The sequence below is a fragment of the Marmota flaviventris genome, chromosome 17 (assembly GCF_047511675.1).
Source record: "Marmota flaviventris isolate mMarFla1 chromosome 17, mMarFla1.hap1, whole genome shotgun sequence".
Classification (NCBI taxonomy): domain Eukaryota; kingdom Metazoa; phylum Chordata; class Mammalia; order Rodentia; family Sciuridae; genus Marmota; species Marmota flaviventris.
Window position 1 is genome coordinate 41,998,866 of NC_092514.1, and position 22,896 is coordinate 42,021,761.

At 39.4% G+C, this 22,896-nt stretch overlaps 1 pseudogene; it reads left to right on the plus strand.

Moving 5' to 3' along the window:
* The first annotated feature begins 17,079 nt into the window (after positions 1 to 17,079).
* Positions 17,080 to 17,688, plus strand: LOC114104234 (transcription factor BTF3 pseudogene; annotated as a pseudogene).
* Positions 17,689 to 22,896: the final 5,208 nt, after the last annotated feature.

A 22,896-nucleotide genomic window follows, 5' to 3' on the forward strand; every position in this document is an offset into this window, starting at 1 on the left:
GAGTACGTGAGGTGAGCGGGGGAAGCTTTGAATGGTGAAGGAGAAGAATGGGAGAGGAGGCGACAGACCAAGAACAAAGATAAGGTTTCGTGAGTATTACTAGGCCTACAGGTGCAGAAACTTGTAGTAGCACTTATCCTCATAGCATTTTTTTTATCATTCTTGGTACAGGGGAAGACAACACAGCACAGGATTTATTCTGGAAGTGACACTTTGAAATGTCCAGGTTGATAGAAGGAAGGGATGCAAGGGACTTGAAAGTACTCCTGAGACAGTAGCACAGGTGACTATGAGGTCAGACTAGAAAGGGAAAGAAGAGGGAGGTCAGACCAAAGAGGCTACCATGGGACTAATAGTAATTGGGAAAACATAAGGATAGGATTGGAATAAGGACGGAAGGATAAGGGGCCTACAGGTCTCTGTGTGATCCAAGAATAAGAGTAGTAAAAGCGAAGGCATGGGAGAGCTGGAAAGAAAGGTGGAAGATAGAATGGTAGGTACCTTGGAGTTAAAGATATGTAACATAATTGAAGCAATTTCTAGGATGGTCACATGTAAGTCTGATTGACCTGGAGTGAAATACATGTCATTTGAGTTGACTAAGTCATGTAAGTATGAGGTATGGGGTTTGGTTTTCTTTCCTTTGCAGTTCTAGGAATGAATCCAGGAATGCTTTAACATTGAACTATATCCCCGTCCCTTTCATTTTTTTACAATTTTGACATAGGGTCTCCTAAGTTGCCCAGGCCGGCCTCAAACTTGCAGTCTTCCGGCCTCAACCTCCCAAGTTGCTGGGATTACAGGGATGTACCACTGTGCCCGGCAAGGTTTAGTGTTCCCTCCAAAGGAAAGGGAAGTTACCAGGCTATGCACAACATGGGTTTTAAGAGGTGCATAGTGAGCAAGGTGCTATGGAATCTTATAAATGTAAAATAGTAAGTATAAACTTGTGGATAAAAAATAAAAGTTGTAGAGAGATTTTTTCTCACCTGAGAGGAGTACTGGTTTGGTAATAAGAGAGAAAGCAGAAACATTCAAAATTCTCCCCTGCTCCTGTCATGTATGAATTATTGGAGACCACGAACCCCCAATGTAAAAAAGGTAGTACCAAGAGTAAGATTTTCAGAATAAGACAAGAAGAAGATTTGGGAGGAAAAAATATGAAGGAAAGGAGAATATCAAAGGAATCTTTGATAAAGGAAATACATATCTGGAAATTAGAGTAGAAAGATATTTTAGGGAGGAAAGCAATGGGAGGAGGAGGCATTGGTTTGGAAGTAGAGAAAAAGAGAACAGCGAATAATAGAGACTAAATGGTGAGATGTTTTTATTTTGAGTAAAATCTCTAAGAATAACGATTCAGCTGACCTTTACAAATGTATACCATTAGATGAATGGAACTCTGGAGTCCTGTTCGTGCGGTCTCCTGACATGGCTATACTCTGATAAGGTCTCAGTGGTTTCTGGATCATGATATCCAGGCTGGAGAGCTAGGGGCTATGTTGGAGTGAGTCTAGGTTGACTCTATCATTCAATAAATTTCAGATATTATATACAGTTGAGTGGTCAATATATTCATTATTTATCCAATGAAAGATGTACTGGATGTAGTCGTAAATAAATAAATAAATAAAGTCTTCAAAAGGATGAAAATATTAACAAATCTCAGTCTGCCTTTCTTTTCCTTTTCTTTCCTGCCGCAGTCTGGCTGGGCAAATAACCGGGAGGTGAGAAGCAACTTGAAGGTTGAGGCGGGAACTACTTTATTGCAAGTGAACTCAGCGGGAACTGAGTGAAAAAGTAGCGGGCACCCAAGGTAGCAGAAGCCGCTCCTCTGCGGGACAGCAGAGGTATATATACCTAACTAATTACACACAGCTTGACTCAATTAACATCATCTAGATACAGCAGTCAGCTATTAAGGAATCCTCATCATCTTAATGGCTCGCTGGCGTTGCTTCACAAACCACTCCTCCTGGCAAACTGCCAAGTGCCATCTTGACTTGATTGCATCCCCAACACTTTCCCTACCCTTTCTTTCTTTCCTTCCTTCCTTCCTTCCTTCCTTCATTTCAATAGTTATAGGACTGAAATAGAGTGGGGTTTGAGTCTGTTTCCTCAGAGGAATGGAGAAGCTGAGAGACTATCTTGCCTAAAGATATGTGTATTGACCAGATGAACTTAATTTTAGGTAGAAAGGTGTGTTTATTGAGCAGGAGTTTGAGAAGGGGGGGAAGAATTTATTGTACTCTATCTATGAGACATGTCCAAGAGTTAATCACTGGAAGTGTCTATGACTCAAGCCTCTGACATAAATGTAGGGAAATCAATCCATTGCTAGATTAAGTACAGGAAATGTTCTTCTTTGTTTTGAAATAATTATTTTCATTATGGGGGTGTAGCTCAGTGATAGAGTGTTGCTTAGCATGTGCAAGATCCTGGATTTGATCACCAGGAAGGAAGGAAGGAAGGAAGGAAGGAAGGAAGGAAGAAAAGAAAGGAGGGAAAGAAAGAGGGAAAGAAAAGAAAAGAAAGTTTGGAAAACCAGGAAAAATTTCTTGTCTTCCAACAATTTTTTTTTTTTTTTGAGACAGGGTCTTATTATGTTACTCGGGTTGGCCTGAAATCTCTGAGCTCAAGTGATCATTCTGCCTCAGCCTCTTAAGTAACTGACACTATAGATGTGCACCACTGCTCATGGACCCTCCAACAAACTTTCAACTTTATAGAAACATTAGTATTTATCTTTGTAGAGTTATTGTATTAAGGCTACCATATACATGGAATCTGGCACTTATTATCATTCAACAAATAGTAACCATTATTATCATTTTTAGTCCATACAAACTATGTTATTTAAGTTTCATCACAGTCTGGTAAAATAAGAATAATTATTTGGCCACCTAAAGAGGAATATATTTAGAATTTGTGTGATATAATATACATGCTCTGATTGATTGGTGTCCAACCCAAATGGTTAACCACTAGGTCATCTTTTTGGAGTCTGTGTGAGAATAGAAAGAGCTTTTCCTGATACCAAATGCTAGGATCTGGACTCCAAAGATTCACTTATACTAAATGACTGTTACCTCCTCTGACCCAGTTATTTGATGCCTACTCAGAAGTTAATTCACTACACAGAGCCCTGACTATATGGTGTGTGTGTGTGTGTGTGTGTATGTGTATATATATAAAATATATAGCATGGTGTATATATATAGTGTATGTATGTGTGTGCATATATATGTGTGTGTATATGTGTATGTATGTGTATATATATGTGTGTGTATGTATGTATATATATATATGGCCTATACTGGGAGATGAGTAAGACTATAGGCCTGGAGTTAAATTAGCTTTGTTCAAATTCTACCATTTGTTTTCTGTGTAATCTTGAGCAAGTAATTTTCTACAAATTTCTATTTCTTCATCTATAAAATGAGGATAGTGATAGCATCCATCTCTTAGAGGTGTGAAATCCACTGAATTCATACAGGTAAAGTCCTTAAAATAAAGCCATGTGCAAGAAATGGCCAATAATGTTAACTATTGCAATAGTAATGATATTATTTTTGGATAATTTCACACAAGTGTTCACCTTGAATTATGGCTGAGGGCAGATGTGGCTGTAAAGTTGATTTTATCCAATTCTGTTACAATACTTTTGAGAAACTGAATTCCCAGAGAAAAATTGACTTCTTGGTGAGATACTAATGTAATAAGCACTGTGTTAAAACCCCTTAAACATTATCCCATTTGTTGAGGTGGTACAGCATAGTGATAGAAAAGCTTGCCTAGCATGCGCAAGGTCCTGGGTTTAATTCCCAGCAAGAACAACAGCAAAAACAAACAAACAGACAAATAAATAAATAATAAAGGCAAAACCACTACACCAGAGTCATAAATTCTAAACCAGTCTGCTTTTTCAATTCCCAGTAGCATACATGTTGTTGTAAATCAACAACATGACTTTATTTTATTTGCTTATTTTTATGTGGTGCTAAGGATCAAACCCAGTGCTTCACACATGCTAGGCAAATGCTCTGCCACTGAGCCACAACCCCAGTCCCCAGTCTGCTTTTTAAAATTAATTGTGGGGATATGAATGTACTTCAGAGGTAGAGCACTTGCTCAGTATGTGCCAGGCTCTGGCTTCCATCCCCAGTACCATGAAAAAAAAACTAAATTCCCAAATGTCTACACCAAAGTACTGGATCGGAAATTTCCAAGAAGGTGTTACTTGTTGCCATCCATAGGAAAATTTTAATAACTGCAACACAACTTGTCTGGAATAAATTAATTGCAAAATATTTTTTTAATAAATAACAAAACAAAATGGCTTTCTGTGTGGTGTTATAAGCTAACTGGAGGGCAATGAACCTTCACCAAATGTTTATACTTCCCTACCCTATCATTCTTGCCTTTGCCCTCTTTCCTTACCTTCTCAGTGACAGCACTCTCCTAAATAGATCTTCTTCATATATACTCTAAATCAGTGGTTCTTCCAGTGTGTTACCTGGATGAACAGCATTGGCAGCAGCTGAAGATTGTTAGGCATATTTTTCCCCCCTCTGGTATCCAGGGATTGAACACAGGGACACTTAACTACTGAGGCTTTATTTTAATCCTCAGCTTTTTTTTTTTTTTAGACAGAGTCTTGCTAAGTTGCACATGTCCTTGTGAGGCTGAGGCTGATCTTGAACTGAAGATTCTCAAACCTTAGCCTCCTGAGCCACTGGGATTACAGGTGTGTGCCACCATGCCCAGATCTAGAAATAAATATTCTTATGCCCCATCTCAGACTTACTGAAAGAAACTCTGAATGGGGCCCAGCAATCTCTTAGCAACAGGCACACTGAGTGATTCTCATGCACACTAAAGTTTAAGAACAACTATTCTGAATCTTTATATTCAAAGGGGGTCCCACAGACCAGTTACAATAGCATGACCTAGGAGTTTGTTAGAAATGTAGATCTTGGAGTGGGATGTAGTGGTATGTGATTGAAGTCCTAGCTACTGAAGGCTGAGGCAGGAGGACCACTTGAGCTAGCAGTTTGAGACCAAACTGGGCAACTTAGTGAGACCCTGTCTCAAAATAAAGTTCCTTGGCTGGGTGTGCTGGCGTACACCTGTAATCCCAGCAGCTCGGAAGGCTGAGGCAGGAGGATTGCGAGTTCAAAGTCAGCCTCAGCAACAACAAGGCGCTAAGAAACTCAGTAAGACCCTGTCTATAAATAAAATACCACATAGAGCTGGGAATGTGGCTCAGTAGCTGAGTGCCCCTGAGTTCAACCCCCAGTACCCTCCAAATAAATAAATAAATAAATACAACAACAATAAAGTTACTTGGGAGGCTGAGGCAGGAGGATAGCAAGTTCAAGGTGGCCAGCCTGGAAAACTTAGCAAGATCCTCTCTCAAAATAAAAATTTTAAAAAGAAAAAGAAAAGTGACAGGGGATGGGGGTAGGAGGAATCTCATGAAAATCAAAGGACATCAATAGTGGAGAGTAAAGGGAAGGGGGAGGGAGGAGAGGAGGGAAAGGGGAAATACTGGGGGAAAGGGGAAATAGTGACCAATTATATTGTTGTGTTGTGTGCAGGTACAAGTATGTAACAATGCATCCCACCATATTCACAACTGTAATGCACCAATAAAAATATGGAGATAAATAAAATAAGAAAGTCTGGGATGGTATTCTATTCCCAGTATTCTTCCAAAACATTCTCTTCACCCTTTAGCCATTTCTCTCCCTCCTATTCACAGATAAGCTTCTTAAATGACTTGACTATACTATGCTCAGAGTCAGTCTCTGATATTACTTCACTCACTCCTCAATCCCTCTCAATCTAACTTATCCCTACCACTCCACTGGAATTTCTTGGAGTTACTCAGTAATGAGTAGTAACCTTTGTGGATAAATTCAATGGATGATTTTTCAGTGATGAACTTACTTGCTCTCCCCACAGCACTTGACATTGTCAACCATGTTAGCTTCTTAAAATCCTCCTTTGACTTCCGAACAATACATCCTTTTCTATTTTTTTTCCACCTCTCTGACCACACATAATCATCTTCCTCTGGAACTCACCACTCCCACTGCTAACCTGGGAGTTAAGAAAAGGCGCTAAGAAACTCAGTGAGAAGCTGTCTATAAATAAAATACCACATAGGGCTGGGAATGTGGCTCAGTGGCTGAGTGCCCCTGAGTTCAATCCCCAGTACCTCCCAAATAAATAAATAAATAAACAAACAAACAATAAAGTTACTTGAGAGGCTGAGGCAGGAGGATAACCTGGTAGCTGGAGGACAGTAGGCCCACTTGTCTAAAATAGTGCCCCAACCTTGTCACTCTCTACTCTTTCTTGTGAGAGCTTTCCTGTGTATCCTAGGATGTTCAGCAACCTATTAGATGCCAGTAGCACTCCCTCTATCCCAGTGTGACAATAAAAAAAAAAAAAAGGACCCTTTGCAGGAGAACTTGCCCATAGTTGAGAATTACTGGACTAAAAGTAATCCTGGGTGGGCTGGTGGTGTAGCTCATAGTTGAGCACTTGCCTAGTAGGAACAAAGCCCGAGATTCTATCCCCAGCACTGCAAAAGTCCAATGTGACCCAGTTCTGGCAAACACTAAGAGAGGCTTGATAAAGACTTCTCAGAAAGTTCTTTGCCTGAAAAAGAACTATGGGAAGCTCTTCTTTCTTTCCCATCACATGATGAAGCACATAACTTTGATTGCTATAAGTAGGTCTGGATGAAGAAAGAGATGGTCACTGAACTTCTGCATCAACCAGTTCTTTATATATGTATATATATATATATATATATATTTAGTAGTTGGTTCATCTTTATTTACTCATATGCAGTGCTGAGAATCGAACCCAGTGCCTCACACATGCTAGGCAAATGCTCTACTACTTTGCCACAACCCAAACCAACCTGTATCAACCAGTTCTAACAGCTGTCCTTCCTCTGGATTTAGTCCTAATACACATTCCAAACTTGCTAACTCATATTGTCTGCTGTTATTTTGTGTCCTTCTACTGGTTCTCTTCAGATTGACAGTTTGACAGTTCCAACTATGTGGTTTTCTATTCTTTTTTAAATTTTGAAACAGGTTCTCCCTAAATTGCTGAGAGTCTTGCTAAATTACTGAGGCTGACCTTGAACCTGAGATTCTGCTGCTTCAACCTCCAGAGTCTCTGGGATTACAGGTGTATACTAACAAGCTGTTTGGTTTTTCTTTTTCTTTTTTTTTTGGTACCAGGTGCTTAACCACTAAGCTACATTCTTGGCTCTTTTTATTTTATTTTTGAGACAGGGTCTTGCTGAATTGCTTACGGCTTTGTTAAATTGCTGAGACTGGCCTTGAACTTGCAATCTTCCTGCTTCAACCTCCCATGTCCCTGGTATTACATGGGTGCAACATGGTATCTAGCTCTGTTTGGTTTTCTACTTTGGTTTTCCCACTGGATGCTAATTTTACTTTCTTCACATTTGATATGGCAGCTCTCATCTCACTACTGTCACCATAGTTTCCAACTCTCAGATCTGAGCCTGAAATCTCAGTACAACTGAGAGGAACCTGGAATATAGAGTAGAGAAATCTGGCTGGGGTTCAAAATTGCAATGTGTGGCATGCTCAGTTGCGCCCTCTGCTGATACTGGATCAGGAGGTCGAATATCTTCAACTTGAAACAGCAGGAGTTTGAACAACCTCTGCTTTCTCTTATTGAAGAACTAGAATTAAGAAATAGAAATAGAAAATCCAAGCATGATGAGTTTTTAGAATTAAAAGGACATGTAGACTTTAGAACTCATATAATATGTTTTTGTCTGTTTGATTCCATCTCTATTCTCAGTGCCTGGAACAATCTTAGTCACATTAAATGCTCAGTACATATTTGCTAAATGAATGTATGCTGATGAGCAAGTAAAGGCCTACTTGGCTGAGAAAGACATAGTTGAGACCTTTTATTCTCCTAGAAAGATAAGGAGAACAAATTCCTTGGTTTTAGAAAACTCCCTGTTCAAGGTCTTTATTAGGCCTCAATAGGGCTTATTTCATTAGGCTAGAGTTCCTGTCCTCTGGTTCCAAAATATGTCATCTATATAACAAATCTTTATTTTGATTTTATTTTTTATACTGGGGATTGAACCCAGGGTTGCTCTACCCTTTTATTTTGAGATTTGGTCTTTCTAAATCATCCAAGCTGACCTTCAATCTGTGATCCTCCTGCCTCAGCCTACTGAATAGCTGGGATTACAGGTGTGTCCCACCACACCTGGCTAACAAATCCTTTTTTACTTATACTGCCTTGAGAGGTTTGGCATAGACTGCTAATAGCCTTCTATTGTAATGGAGTTTTTATCTGAGCACACAGTCCTCTCAGAAAAAAGAATTAATTTCTTGGCCTTCTATAATTTAGATGTGGCCATGTGACTAAAATCTGGTCAATGGAAATAAGAGTTCTGGGGCAGTTCCACATGACACATATGTTTTGGACCACTCTTAGGATATCTATTCTTGGCTCAAGGATTAACCTGGGAATCTCTGGATCCCAAAGAGTAAAGATATTGGTGACCAAGCATTCCTAGAATACCTTGAATATCACCTCAGAAATGACCCTTTCTATAGATGTAACATTGTCCTCATAGTGGCATATTTTATTCCTAACATAATTCCCAGCATTCCAATCATTAGCAATACTTTTCAATGGTATCTGCCTCCTTAAATGGTCCAGTCCTTTCTAACCATTGTCTTCATGTGGGAGGCCAACCTTACCGGTGACTGAGTTACACTCCCCAGCTGGGTGCTGAGGCGCTCAGTCACAGAAATGGGTGTGCCTTGCTACAGTCCCATGGGTGAGGCTATGGTCACCTGTTCCTTTGTAATATAACCCCTTGCCCTGTTTAGGATAGAATCTTCCATGGAAGTGCCTTGTGTGTGTCCCCTCCTCTTACTGTGCCCTTGGGTGTGGCCTGCCCAGGTGTCAGTCAACCTGCTGACAGTGGACATCATGAAGATAGACTTAGCCCCCTGAAACCTGACCCCTTGCCTCATTTGAATAGCTTCTCCTCAATAAAAGGGGTCAGCGCGTGCTCTCTCTCTCTTTCTGTGGACCCTTAAGGTCAGAGGAGCCGTCACAGCAACCCCAAAGAAAAAGGTATTTGTGTCTCTTGTGTGGTTATTTCGTGCAGCCCAGTTAGCCCAGTTTAACTAGAGTGACCCCTGAGCCTTTTAGTCGCGAGAACAGAAACTCGGCATCTTCAATTTAAATTCCACTTTTAGAAATGAGGGGAGGGGGGGCTGGGGATGTGGCTCAAGCGGTAGCGCGCTCACCTGGCATGCGTGCGGCCCGGGTTCGATCCTCAGCACCACATACAAACAAAGATGTTGTGTCCGCCGAAAACTAAAAAATAAATATTAAAAAAAAAAAAAGAAATGAGGAGAGGGTCTGGGCACTGTGGTTCATGCCTGTAATACCAGTGACTAAGGAGGCTGAAGCAGAAGGATCACCAGTTGGGTCAATCTCAACAACTTAGTGAGGCCCTGTCTCAAAATTAAAAAATAGAAATTAAAAAGTCTCTATCTCAGGCTGGGGATATAGTTCAGTTGGTAGAGTGCTTGCTTCACATGTGTAAGGCCCCAGGTTCAATTCCAAGCACTCACTCCTTCCCGGCTGCCATGAGATTAAACACTTTCCTCTGCCATTCTGTTCTACCAGGATACTTCTGACTTGGAGCTGACCATGAACTGAAAACTCTGAAACTAAGAGCCAAAATAAATTTTTTCTTCTCTTAAAAAAAAAAAAAAATTAAGTTGGGTGTGGTGGCACATGCCTGTAATCCCCCTGGCTCAGGAGGCTGAGGCAGGAGGATCTCAAGTTCAAATCCAGTCTCAGCAACTTAGAGAGATCCTAAGCAACTTAGTAAGACCCTGTCTCAAACTACAAAATAAAAAGGGCTGGGGATGGGACTCAGTGGTAAAGCACCCTGGGGTTAAATCCTTACTACCACATAAAATGAAATAAAATTTTAAAAAATGCTTGAGGTGGATGGTGGCAGGGGGTGTGGCTAGCAGGTGTCAAGCAGTGGGATGAATAGTGTGATTTGGGCCATAGGGAGATGCTGTGGTGACTGTAAAGTGTAGAGAACTGAGGCTGAAAACAGGAGTCCAAAGAAGAAATATCAGTTGTCTTAGCCAGAATGCAGATTCAAGCTGGTGGCAGCCTTGCCATGCATGGTGGCACATGCCTGTAATTACCAGCAACTCAGGAGACTGAAATAGGAGGATTACAAGTTTGAGGCCAGCCTCAACAATTTAGCAAAGCCCTAAACTACTTAGTGAGACCCTGTCTCAAAATTTAAAAAATAAATAAATAAAAAGAGCTGGGGATGTGCCTCAGGGGTTTAGTGCCTCTGGGTTCAGTCCCTGGTACAAAAAAAAAAAAAAAAAAAAGAGCTCAGATGTAACTCAGAGGTAATGTGCCCCTGGTTTCAATTCCTAGTACAAAGAAAGAAAGAAAAAAAAAAAAAAAAAACAAGAAGAGGATTGGGAGTGTAGACCAGTAGTGGAGCACTTGCCTAGCATGTGTGAAACCCTGGGATCATTCCCAGCACTGAAAGAATAAAAAGAAGTGAGATAAAACATTTATCTGCTGGAATGCTAGAATGCTAAAGCAATTCCCTCTCCCCCTGAATAGCTTAGCAAAGAGGTAGCTCAGCACCAGCTACAGAATGTCATGGCCAACCTTGCAACCAGAAAACTGGTTGATTAGTGTTCCACTTCCTCTGAATTTGCCTATAAATACAGACAGAAGTTTAGGCAGATTCCTTTCCTAGACCTTGGTTTGTAAAATGTCCAACTGTGCCTGGCTCAAGCTACCCTCTCGGAGGATCATGAAAGGTTGTGGGTTTGGGGGTGTCTGTGTGCACTCTGCTCCTGCTTCTGTAAACTTTTCCCACTGAGTTTTGTGTTATGCTTGCATCGTGTGTTCCTAGCAGCATTTGTCAAAACATATGTGCCTGATAGGATTATACTCCAAGGATCTCTAAGTTCATCATTGCTCACTAATCACAGAGATGGAAGCCATGCCAATAATTTAAAATGGATATTCAGAGTGTCCATATTTCTATACTTTGTGCTTTGAGTATGTCAGATCCACCTATTTTACCATTACAGGATTTGTTTAGCAATCACGGTATTCTTCTTAAGAGGAATGTCTTGTTTCATAGTAAGTATTGTTTTAAACCTGCTACTTCTAGGCATTCTTGGGACCATTTAAATCCTCTCTAGATGGCCCACTCAGAACCTGAATAAAAATAGACTACACAGGACAACCATCTTCAAGACTTTCCAGCAAGATAAAGTACGAGGAAAGGAGAGCTACTGCTTAACTTCTGTCTAGGAATGCGCTCTTCCCTCAAAGCAAGACTGTTACAGTGGGTTTATCAAAGTTCTAGGTAAATTATTTGCCTTCTGTTTTCAGACATCGACTCACAACAAACATTTTATAATTTCCTTTCCAATATACACATCTGGCATAATGAATTACACTATTATGTGTAATTATAATGCACCAATAAAAAATAAATTAAAAAAATTATTTCCAATTGCATCAAAATCAAAAGAAAGACATTTTAAAGGGAAACAGAATTTATAAGATGGCTCCACTTCTCCCCTGACTCCTTGGCAATCCATCAGTGGGAGAGTGTTTCCATCCCCTTGCCTCATCTGGTGCCATGCATCATGCATGAATGCAACTCCACCCACATTGGCCAAGCTGGTGTCCAGATTAATGCCTGCTGGGAGCTCTACTGCCTGACTTGGCATCCAGCCTAATGGCCAGATGCCAAATGACAAGACCATTGTGGAAGGAGATGACTTCTTCAATACCTTCTTCCCTGAGATGGGCCCAGGCAAACATGTACCTAGGCAGTGTTTGTAGATCTGAAACCCACCATCATTGAAGAAGTTCATACTGACAACTGCTGCTATCTCTTCCACCCAGAGCATTGTGTCATTCATGTTTGTTTGCAGAGAGGAAAAGCAGTGCCAGGTGTATATATCTTGATAACCCCAGAAATATTCCATTTACATCTTAGACATCATTATTTTCCAAAGGCCCAAATGCAATGGAGGTTAGGAAAAAGGGATAGTTAACATTTTCAGTCCCTATAGAGAAGGTAGCTAATGGAGAAAACAGTTAAGAATAGTTGATGGGTCAATCAATGTCGATCAACTATTCCTCAAAGAACATTTCCTCCAACAGTAATCAGAGTCACACAAATGTGCCAAATTTTCTTATCTACTCCACTACTGAATGATGTTTCTAATTTTTGATATTTCAAACAATAGTGCAATGAACATCCTTGTATGTCTTCCTGTGGGTTTGTAAAAACCTTATCACTTTCATTGTACAAAAATACTGGCTGTGATGAATTGTTATTTTTGCATACCAAGACCAAGGTTTTTTTGGGAAAAAAAAAAGCTGAATGTTTAACATTTTTCCCCTCTAACACCATTTTCCTGGGGCTTAAACACAACTGTCTTCAAGAAAGGGAAGGGTCATGAGATAATAGGAATTTCTGGGTATGGAAGACCAATAAACACATAAAAATAATTTTCTGCTACAAAGAAATTAATAGTTTCAACATATAATAATTGAATGCTGGATTAGTACATAAGCAAAAACTAGGACATATCAGAAGTGAACATGAAGAAGCACAAATCTCAGAACAGACTACATGGGATCAAAGCAAAACTGTAACACAAAAGAATGCAGGATATTTCAGAGACCAAACAAGATCAACAGGCTGTCCTGAGCTCCTTAACAAGGAGGAACAGATTCTATCTGTGGCAATAAAGATTCTTTTGTGTTGCAAGTGAAGAAAAATACAAGGCAAACTGGTGTCTTTAGAAGAAGAAACCAAAAAGACTGTTGTTAAATCTAGGGATTGTCAAAGTTCAAATAATGTCATCAGGGACTAGCTCCCTAACCTTCTCAGTGTTAACTTCATCTTCATTTTGGTTTCTTCTCAGAAAGGCTGCTGTAGTCCCAATTTCACATTCATAAAACACCAAGTCCTGAGAATTAGTTTCTCTTCCTGTAGATCTATTACTAGGGAGAAGTTGTTCTCTCTCAGAAGTGGCAGCAAATGTTCTCATGTATCATTGGCTTCTGATTAAGTTTTGAGTTCATTAGTGAACTCGTTACTAAGGCCATGGAGATGGAATATGTTGACTGACCTAATCCAGTTTAAGCTCTCTCCTAAAGATAGGGCTGGGAACATTCTACCCAATCACTTGACTTGAGAATGAGGGACGGAGTGATTATCCAGAAGAAAATCATTGTTGTTTTACTAAAGGAAAGATGAATGAATGTTGGAAAGGAAAAAACAAAATGTCCACTAGAGTACTGAAATAAACTTTATGTGATTTTTTAAAATTAATTGTATGTAAGTAGGCTAAGTAACCTATATGATTCTCATTACAGAGATGGTCTCAGTCATTATCTGTGAGTCCTTGGATTGTTTTCACTTCATTTTTCATTAAAACTTATCCATGAGTAATTCAATAGAAACTCTCTCCAACAATATATACAATGATATACCACTTAACTGCTGTACCTGATGAATCAATGCTTTCCACTGCCTCTAAAAAAAAAAAAAAAAAAAAAAAAAAGATACTGAATCCCAGTGCATGTTAAACCATTGGTAATAAACTTCAACTCTCAGACACATGCACACACTACTGCTCCACAAGTTGAGTCACTGCTTGTTCAAAAACTTGTTTGTTCCAGTTGTTCTTGTTTTAATTACATGCTTAATTAAATGTTACATAAAAAGAGGTTTGGAATATTTAATACATGAATGGAAGAAAAATAACTTCTTTCTATGAAAACCAAATTGAATATTTTAGAAAGACTTAATAAAGGCAAGTCAATTTTTAAAAACTGCTGTCAGTTAGATTTGAATAAGGTTACCTATAAAAGACTGATGGTATGGTAGGGAAGTCATAAAACTCAGAAGGATTTTCTATTGAGAGCACTTCGTCTATGTTTTAAGTTCGTATTCCACTTTAAAGAAATCAAAGCTGGGGCTGGGGTTGTGGCTCAGTTTGAGAATGCTTGCCTAACATATGTGAAGCATTGAGTTCGAACCTCAGCACCACATAAAAAAAATAAAATAATAAAGGTGTCCAATTTTTTTTTAAAGAAGTGATCTTTGTTAAAAAATAAAAAAAGAAATCCAAGCTGAAAGTCATAGGTGATGCATTATTGATGTGGTTTATGGGGAAAAAAGAGTGATGCTGAATTACAAACAGTAGACTCATCCAAAGTCAAAGTCTTGGCCTTACATCAAAAGATTGGCAAATGAATGTGTATTGATACTATTAGTTAAAATGTTTAAGGTACAAATATATGTGTGCTGAAAGCTGTGAAAATGAAGCTGAGAGGACAGTGAGCAAGAGAATTGGAACTAATTTGGTCATTGGGAGGTAGGAAGTGGCTGGTTCAGGAAGGTGAAGAAGATGGAGCAATTTATCAAGTCAAAGCTTTCAAAAGAAAGACAGGACTCCCAACTCAACAGATCAATGATGAGAATAGTAAACCCTGAAAGATTGAAAGATAAAGAAAATCTTGCTACCTAATAAAGGGATTATGACTAGCCAATGGATAGTTCTATAAGACATTGGGAAACATGGGGTGCAGTGGTGCATACCTGTAATCCCAGCAGCTGAGGAGGCTGAGGCAGGAGGATCAGAGTTCAAATCCAGCCTCAGCAATTTATTGAGGTGCTAAGCAATTCAGTGAGACTCTGTCTCTAAGTAAAACTCTCTCTCTCTCTCTCTCTCTCTCTCTCTCTCACACACACACACACACACACACACACACACGGCTGGGGTTAAGTGCCCCTAAATTCAATCCCCAGTACACACCAGGAAACATATCTATTTGAAAAAAATTCAAATTCACTTCATGCCAAAATAATTCTACATAATGCAGAATGCATATTTAATTGATTTCAAAGTAAAAAAAAAAAAAAAGCACAAAAACCCATGGAAATACAACACAGGAAGGTTCAAGAGTTTTTTTTTTTTTCCCCCCTTTATTTTGGCAATGCCACTGGGGATTGAGCATAAGGGCATTCTACCACTGATCTACACTGCCAGCCCTTTTAAATTTTATTCTGAGACAGAATTCTTGCTAAATTGCTGAGACTGGCCTTAAACTTACAATCAGCCTCCCAAATCTCTGGTAGGCATGGGCCACTGTGCAGGCCATTTTTTTTTTTTTTTTGGTGCTGGAGATCAATCCCAGGGCCTTGTGCATGCTAGTTGAGCACTCTATCACTGAGCTACATTTCCAACCCCAAGAGGTTTTTTGTTTTTTTTTTTTAAAGAGAGAGAGAGAATTTTTTAATATTTATTTTTTTAGTTTTCAGCAGACACAACATCTTTGTTTGTATGTGGTGCTGAGGATTGAACCCGGGCCGCACGCATGCCAGGCGAGCGCGCTACCGCTTGAGCCACATCCCCAGCCCCCCAAGAGGTTTTTAAGTATGTTTTATCACATGTTGTATTTAAAAAAATATTCATATACTATTATAAACAATGCAATAGTGAAAGCCCTTGTATGTGCACCTTTTACAAAGGTGCTTACATGGTAAATTCCTAGCAGTGGAATTTCTAGGTCCAAGGATGTGTGTAGTCCAAATTTCAGTTGATATGGACTGAAATAGAAATATCAAATTACATTCCCACTAATGAGAGTACTTCTCTGCTACATCTTTCCCAGCCTGCATATTATTGAAGTTTTTTTTTTTTTGCTAACCTGATAGGTGAACTATATATCTCATTGTTTCTTAGTGTACTAAAATATTTTTCCCCCTTAATTTTAGCTCTTAATTTTTTTTTTGTACTTTTAGATGGACAGTATACCTTTATTTTGTTTATTTTTATGTGGTGCTAAGGATCAACCCAGGACCTCACACATGCTAGGCAAGCCCTCTGCCACTGAGCTACAGCCCCAGCCCCAATTTTAGCTCTTTAATCCATATGCCATTTTATTTAAATGGATAGACATGTCTCCTAACCTCAGTTAGTGAATAAATCAGCTATTTCCCCAATTATTTGCAATGCTACATTCTTACCATGTATACTTTACATATATACTTTGATCCATTTATGGACTCTCTGTTCTATTCTGTTAACCATTTTGGTCATTTCTCTCTCAAGGCCAACTTTATATAATGTTCTCATATCTGTAAGGCAACAAATTACCTTCTTTTTCAATAACATCTTGGCTATTCTTATTTTCTCTTCCAGATAAATTTTATTGACTTATTATTTATTTATAGTAGGAATTGAATGAATCCAGGGGTACTTTACCACTAAGCTACATTCCCAGCCCTTTAAAATTGTATACACACACACACACACACACACACACACACACGTTGTTGATAGACCTTTATTTTATTTATTTATATGTGGTGCTGAGAATCGAACCCAGTGCCCCACACAAGCCAGGCAAGTGTGCTACCACTGAGCCACATCCCCAGTCCCCCTTTTTAATTTTTATTTTGAGAGGGGCCTCACTAAGTTGCTGATGCTGGCCTCAAACTTTCAATCCTCTTGGCTTAGCCTTGAGAGTTGCTGTTATTATAGGCATGTAGCACTGTGCTAGGCCCCTTCCAGATAGATTTGAGAATCAATTTGTCATGTAAAAGAATTCCAGATGGAATTTTGGTTATAATACATTTGTATATGAATTTGAGACAAACTGAATTTTTTAAATCTAGGAACATGGAATGATTTTCTATTTGTTCAACATTTTTTTTCTTTATTAAAGTCCCATAGTTTTTCTCATATCAATTTTATGCAGCTCTAGGTGCCATCTTGCGTCCCTGCATGTGTGCGCCTAATCTCAGCTGGTCTGGCTGAGACCCCCACTGAGCGCCAACCCTAGTCTCCCGCCTGGCCCCATTTCCGCTCCCACAACATGAAAGAAACTATTAAGAACCAGAAAAACTGCAGGCACAAGTGCGCATCAGTGGGAACTGCTCGCAGAAAGAAGAAGGTGGTTCATAGAACAGCTACAGCAGATGATAAAAAACTTCAGTTCTCCTTAAAGAAGTTAGGGGTAAACAATATCTCTGGTATTGAAGAGATGAATATGTTTACAAACCAAGGAACAGTGATCCACTTTAACCACCCTAAAGTTCAGGCGTCTCTGGCAGCAAGCACTTTCACCATTTCAGGCCATGCTGAGACAAAGCAGCTGACAGAAATGCTACCCAGCATCTCAAACCAACTTGGTACAGACAGTCTGACTAGTTTAAGAACACTGGCTGAAGCTCTTCCCAAACAATCTGTGGATGGAAAAGCACCACTTGCTACTGGAGAGGATGATAATGATGAAGTTCCAGATCTTGTGGAGAATTTTGATGAGGCTTCTAAGAATGAGGCAAAGTGAATTGATCAACTTCTGAAGAAGAGAAACTTGAAGAAGTTACTGGGAGCTGCTATTTTATATTATGACTGCTTTTTAAAATTGTTTTGTTTATGGATCTGATAAAATCTAGATCTCTAATATTTTTAAGCCCAAGCCCCTTGGACACTGCAGCTCTTTTCAGTTTTTGCTTATGCACAATTTATTCTTTGCAGCTAATTAAGCTGAAGAAGCCTGGGAATAAAGTTTGAAACAAAAGTTAATAAAGTTCTTTGCCTAGTCAAAAAAAAATGCATTTCTTGGTAAGTAATTCATCAATTAATAATTTTTGTCCTAGGCTCAGAGTGTACCACAATGAACAAGGCAAGTTCCCTGTCCTCAAGGAGCTTATATTCTAATTGGGAAAGACAAACAATAAAAAACACCAGATAGGCAATCAATGTGGAAAGCAGTATGGAGATTCCTTGGAAAACTTGGAATGGAATCACCATTTGACCCAGCTGTCCCACTCCTTGTTTTATACCCAAAGGACTACAGTATACTACAGTGATGCAGCCACATCAATGTTTATAGAAACACAAATCACAATAGCTAAATTATGGAACCAATCTAGATGCCCTTCAGTAGATGAATGGATAAAGAAAATGTGGTATATATACACAATGGAATATTACTCAGCATTAAAAGAGAATAAAATCATGACATTTTCAGGTAATTGGATAGAGTTGGAGAATATTATGCTAAGTGAAGTAAGCAGATCCCAAAAAATCAAATCCTAAATGTTTTCTCTGATATGAGGATGCTGATCCCTAATGGAATGGGCGGGGGAGCATTGGAGAATTGGAGCAAATTTACATAGGGCAAAAAGGAGGGAGGGGATAAGAGAGGGTAAAGGGGTAGGAAAGATGGTGGAATGAAATGGATGTCATTACTCCAAGTACATGTATGAAGACATGAATGATATGACTCTACTTTGTGTATAATCAGAGACATGAAAAATTATGCTCTATATGTGTACTATGAATTGAAATGCATTCTGCTCTTATATACAACAAATTCGAATAAAAAAAAATTTTAAAAAACCCTTCCATTTTCTCACTTATAGAGTGGAAATAATATGTATCTCACATGCTTGTAAGGATTAATAAATATTTTAAGTTCTTTTGTAAACAAATCAAACCAAAAACAAACAAAAACAAAAACAAACACAGATAGTAGGAAGCTCTCTGTAAAGAATTAAAATGAAGTTATGTGATAGAAAGATATTGAGTGGTTACTTTAGATGGGATGGTTAGGAAAGTCTCCTAATTTCTGAAAGATCTAAATAGCCAGAAGAATCCATTCTTGTAATGATTCTGGGGATGAGGAGATCATTATAAGGAAAAAAACCTTAAGGCTCATAATAGCTTTGAATGTGAGAGGAACAGAAAGGTCAAGAGGGTAGTGGGACAGGGAAGTGTTGTGAGATGGTGCTGGACAAACATTTAAGGGCCAAGTAGATGATATAGATGTTCACAAGGAGTTTGATATTATTTTATTTTTTAGGATGCTGGGGATCAAACTTTGTATATGCTAGGTAGGCACTCTCCCATTGAGTCATATACCCAGACCTGCATATTATTTTAAATGTGATAGAAAGTCACGGGGGAAGTGAATTATCTGACCTGATTTATACTTTTTAAAAGATCATGATAGGGCTGTGATTGTAGCTAAGTGGTAGAGTGCTCACATAGCACATATAAGGCACTGAATTCAATCCTTGAGACCACATAAAAATAAATAAATAAAGGTATTGTGTCCACCTACAACTAAAAAAAAAAAAAATCAAGACAGTAGCTAGCAGAAAAAGAATTTCTTTTGCCAAAATCAAAAGAAAATGAATGTAGTAGATGATGATGTGATTTAGGGATGAAAGAAAGATTGAGAAAGGAAGAGATATGGGGAAAAATAATCAAGAGTTTGTTTTGGATATATTAATGATTTTTTAAAAAATATTTTTTTCAGTTGTAAATAGACCTTTATTTTTTTATTTACTTATATGTGGTGCTGAGGATCAAACCCAGTGTCTCACACATTCCAGGCAAGTGCGCTACCGCTGAGCCATAGCCTCAGCCCTGTTTTGTCTATTTAAAGTTGAAGTACATGTTAGAATCTCTGTGGAACTATCAAGTATGCAATTGTCTGTGATGCAAGGTAAAGCTGAGGTTTGGAACATAAATTGAGGAATCTTCAGCAGATAGTCTTTAGAACCATGGTTCTACATGGAATGTATAGGTGAAGGAAGGGGGCCCAGAACAAGGTCCTGGGGGTGTTAGAGTCTGTAAACAAGTCAGGATGGCTCAATGTTAGAGTCTGTAAACAAGTCAGGATGGCTCCTGGCATTTTGCCAGAGAAATGTTAGAGTCTGTAAACAAGTCTGGATGGTGCCTGGCAAAATGCCAGAGGGAGTGGTTTGTGAGATGGAGCCAGCAAGCCATTAAGTGTGGAGATTCCTTATTGATTGACTGATGTATCTAGTTTATGCTAATTAGATAAGCTGTGTGGAATGTATAAATACCGCTCCTGTCCTGCAATAAACGGCTCCTACTCCTGCTGTATCAATGTACACAAGTTATTCGTGCCCCCCCCCCCCCCCCCCCCCCCCCCCGTTTATTTTGCTGCAGCGATACTGCGGCATGGGGGCACTTCCAACAATTTGAGATCTGGCTGGAAAGAAATCAGCAAAGGAAAATGAGAAAGGATGGTCAGTCAATGAGGCAGGAAGAAAACCAGGAAAGCATAGTCTCCTTAGAAGCCAAGAGAAGAAAGTTTCAAGAAGGAAACAATGGTTTGATGGGCTACTAAGTTTCAAGAAGTAAGCAATTCTTTCACTTGCTACTTTAGGTGGAATAGAAGAACAGAAACATTTATCATTAGCTTTGGAAACAGAGGTCTGGTTATGTCATAAAAACAATCTTAGGATATTGATGGAGGTGGTGGCCCAATTGGAATGGGTTAAGGAAAAACCATGAGGTAGGAATTGTAAATATCCTCTTGATAGAGAAAAGCCAGGCGAGGTCGTGCCTGCCTGTAATCCGAGTGATTTCGGAGGATTGCAAGTTCAAAGCCAGTCTCAGAAATTTAGCCAAGCCTAAGCAACTTAGCAAGACCCTTTCTCAAAATTTTAAAAAAGGTAGGCTGGGGCTGTAGCTCAATGGCAGAGCACTTCCCTAGCATGCATGAGGCACTGGGTTCGGTCCTCAGCACCATGTAAAAATAAACAAATAAAATAAAAGCATTCTGTCCATCCACAACTGGGGGGGTGGGGGAGAAGGTGGGCTGATGGTGCTGGGGATGTGGCACAGTGGTTAAGCACCCTTGGATTCAATGTCCAGTACAAGACAACAACAACAAAACAACCATAAAACACAACAGAACAAAACCCAAACAGCACCACCACCACACACACAAACAAAACAAAACCAAATAAAAAACCCCAAACAAAATCTAGCAACTTTTGCCCTGCAGGGGAACAGAGAAATGGGGGTAGTACAAAGTCAGGTTATGTAAGATAGAGACCAGACCATGTTTATATACAAATGGAGATGACCCAGTAGAAATGAAAAACAGACAAGGCAGGAGCAAGAAAGGTTAATTATTTATGTAAAAGTTTTTGAAGAGAAGGGAGGAGAAAGTATCTAAAAACACTAAAGGAAGTGTTGCCTTTAATGATAGGAAGGCCATGTCACCATGAAGAGGATGAAAAATTTTGTGTATGTGTGTGTGTGTGTGTGTGTGTATATATATATATATATATATATATATATATATATATATATATGTATATATATATACATATGTATATGTATATATATATAAAAAACTGTATATATACAATATAAATATATACTGTATGGTTTGTTTTAAGATTAGTATATAGAGTCAGAAAGTAGAAGAGCATAAGTAGAAAGTATTACAGAGATAAGAGTCAGATTTATGATGGATGATTTGTAGGCACCAGTTGTGACTGGGATGAAAAGGATTTTAAAGCATATAGAATTGCCTTTTGTAAATCTCTTGGGCAAAACGTTTAAGCTGAATAAAATATAGAGCTAGATAAACTTTTTTCTTGTAGGCTTGTGTATGGAGGCTGCAGGATTACAATAGTTAGTATTTCACTTAGGATCTTTTTATAATTATAAAAATAAGCAAAACTTACAGGTTTTCTTTGAGTGTTAAAATTATTAGTTTTTGTATTGGGGATTGAACCCAGGGGTGCTTAACCACTGAACTACATACCCAGCCTTTTGAGACAGGGTCTCTTTAAATTGCCCACGGGCCCTCCAACTTGCAACCTTCCTGCTTCAGCCTCCTGAGTGGCTGGGATGGTAGGCGTTCACCACCATGCCTGGCTTCTATTTGCATTTCTTGTGCCAACGGTTTGTATTTTTTCCCCATCCCCATTTTAGTATCATTGAATTTGAAAATCCCAAAGGCTGTACAGGAAATTGCATATAAGAGAGTTGGTGATTAAGTGACCACAAGTGGAAAAAATGAACTTGAAACGGACTCACTACAAAAACGTTTGGTATTGAGAACATACTAATTTCCGTGGAAATTTGGGCAAAGATTTCAGCGCTTGGATTGACGTATGGGGAGAGTTGGGAAATAACCAAATTGTTAGGGCACTGGAGGTCCTGGAGTAAGTTTCTATAAGCTATTTTTAAGTGATAACCTGGAAGTGATACCATAGGAATAAAAAGCTGTATCCAGAGCTAGTCAGAAAAAGTATTAGGTTAACAAAAGCTAAAAAGAGGTCCAAGAATTGGTTAAATCCAGCCCTCATAAATCTTTTACATACCTAATTACGTGAAACAGAATTGCGCAATCAATCGTGGAAATTTACCAAGTCTTTTTTTTAAACCACTAAACTGACTGCCTTCCTCAATTCCCAGGATACGTCCCACCCCAAACCAGTTCATTTTTTTCCAGCCAGTTCACAAACGGCCTTCGAAGGAAAGTTTCCCGCCGTTTCACTTTGAGAAGCGTAAGGTCAAATATTCCCCCGTCCTTTCCCCCCATTTTCTACACTCAACGGAGGCCCAACCTTACTCCGCTTTACCCGCAAGGCGAGCAGCGGGACGTGAAGGGCAGGAACTAGAACCTCGGTCCTGAGGACCGAGTACAAAGGCGACAGACCAAGGCGCTCAGCAACTGCAGAAAACCAGCAGGGCGCAAAAGCCCGAGGGGAACAGACACCGAGAGCTTAGAGCGCGGGCCCGCAGCTCCAGGCGGGAGGAGCAGAGCGGCCGTTGCGAGGAGGAGCGAAGGCTGGGGGCGGATGGTGGGTTCGCCCCCCTCGACTCCGGATTGGTGGCGCCCAGAGAGTCGAGTGACGTCAGCCGGGGAGAACGCCTGATTTGTGTGATGGGCGCGGGCAGGCGGAGGAAGCTCAGTGCG